This window comes from Theropithecus gelada, chromosome 7b, assembly GCF_003255815.1.
Source record: "Theropithecus gelada isolate Dixy chromosome 7b, Tgel_1.0, whole genome shotgun sequence".
In the NCBI taxonomy this organism is placed as follows: domain Eukaryota; kingdom Metazoa; phylum Chordata; class Mammalia; order Primates; family Cercopithecidae; genus Theropithecus; species Theropithecus gelada.
Genome location: NC_037675.1, coordinates 19112322 through 19114012, shown reverse-complemented (window position 1 = coordinate 19114012; position 1691 = coordinate 19112322). Strand labels below are relative to the sequence as shown.

The 1691-nt window shown below is 50.6% G+C and overlaps 1 pseudogene; it reads left to right on the top strand.

Annotated features, from left to right (window-relative positions):
* Positions 1 to 335: 335 nt before the first annotated feature.
* Positions 336 to 1259, top strand: LOC112629204 (annotated as a pseudogene).
* The last annotated feature ends 432 nt before the right edge of the window (positions 1260 to 1691 follow it).

Sequence of the window (1691 nt, the reverse complement as noted above, 5' to 3'; positions counted from 1 at the left end):
CCTGCTGATTGAGTTGTATGGGGACTGCCAGTGCTGTCTCCTGGACAGATGCTGCTTCTGGTCTCCCTGTAGAAGATGCCACTGGAGTTGCCTTTTCAAGGATGGGGACATTTGAAGGCCCTGGACACTCAACTCTGAGGCTGGCTGAGATTTCAGTAGCACCGCCTGGTGGAGGGCAGAGCCAAGCTGATGGCTTGGCACATCAGGTAAAGTAGGGCACAGAGGCACTCCGGATTGGACTGGTAATAGCTAGACTGAAAAGTTTGTATTTAAAGGGATAGTAACTTGGACTTGTTCTGCAATATCCCCACAAGGGCCTGACTGAGTGAGCAAGCATGGAGGGCCGCGGGGATTTCTGGACAGTGGCCATTCCCAGAGTCAGGCAAGAAGGCCTCAGGAGGCTGGGGCGCCCGTTCATGGTGAAGCGGACGCTGCCAGCGCCCTAAAACCCAGGAGGAAGCACACAGGCCCCACAGAGTGGTTGGCAAGATTCACTCGGGGATTAGGATGCTGGCCAGATCGCGCAATTTGAGGCTGGAATCCAAGCTCAACAGGAAAGTAGTGAAATACAAATTGGAAAAACAGGGCTTTGGAGCAGGGAGGGAGCTGGTGCCTGCGTTTCCCACCAATGCTCCTTTAGGAAGACAGGACTGACGCTGGCCGGCCGCCCCCTGCTGGAGGGGATGTGGCATCTCATTGGCTGCCAGGTATCGGGGTCAGTTACTCCTGGAACCAATGTGAGGAGAGTCTCAGAGGAGGCTGTGGTGGAATCCCCCACGTACCCTTGTTCCTCTCACCTTTATCTCTCGATGCTTTGAGGCAAAGGCCTTCTTCCACCTATAAAGAGAGTTTACGCGTGGGTCTTGGAATCCGGGCACACCAATCCCCAGCTAACGAAATCCCCGAGTTGGGGGATTTGAAAGGGTCAAGTTTGGCCCAAGAACCCGCAGTCCTCTTTTGTCTTCGGCCCTCTATTTCTAAGTGTGGGCTTCTAGCACGGAGGCTCTGGGCAGAGCCCATGCTGTTTTAGGGCTGGGTAGTTTCAATGACGACAGCAATAATTATCACAGTGATGGTGACCTTCACCCCAACAGGACTGCTGTGTGTGAAGCACCCAAGAGAGCCCCTACAACCAACCCGCCAGGAGTCAGCTCCTGAAAACAGGGTCGGAAAAAGTCACTGCCCATCAGAATGAGCTGTTCATAAAAACTGGAAAGGTTAGGAGCTTTGTCTATTTCAAGGGCAACAAATTGCTTTGACCCTGAGGACCCTGAAGGCGAGTTTCCCTCACCGCAGCTCTCAAGACAACAGGGATCAGATTCAGAAGGACACTGCCCCTATAAGGCTCTTGTTTGTCTTGTTTTTAATTCCTGCCCTCTGTCCCCAAATCTCAGTCCTCCATCTGTGAAACGAAATTCAGCCTTGCCTGTCCACAAAATTAAGACAAGGCATCTCGTGTGTGTTAAGATGAAACAAGATCTTAGCAAAAAAAGTAATGATTTCTTTTCCAAAACATTTTTTTACTGTAGTAAAATGTACATAACATAAAATTACCATTTCAATCATTTGTAAGTTCAGTGGCATTAAATACATTCACATTGTCCGGCAGCTCTCAAAGGTGTTGGAACCAGAGCGACTCCATCTTGAACAGGGACTGGGCAAAATGAGGCTGAGACCTGCTGGGCTGCATT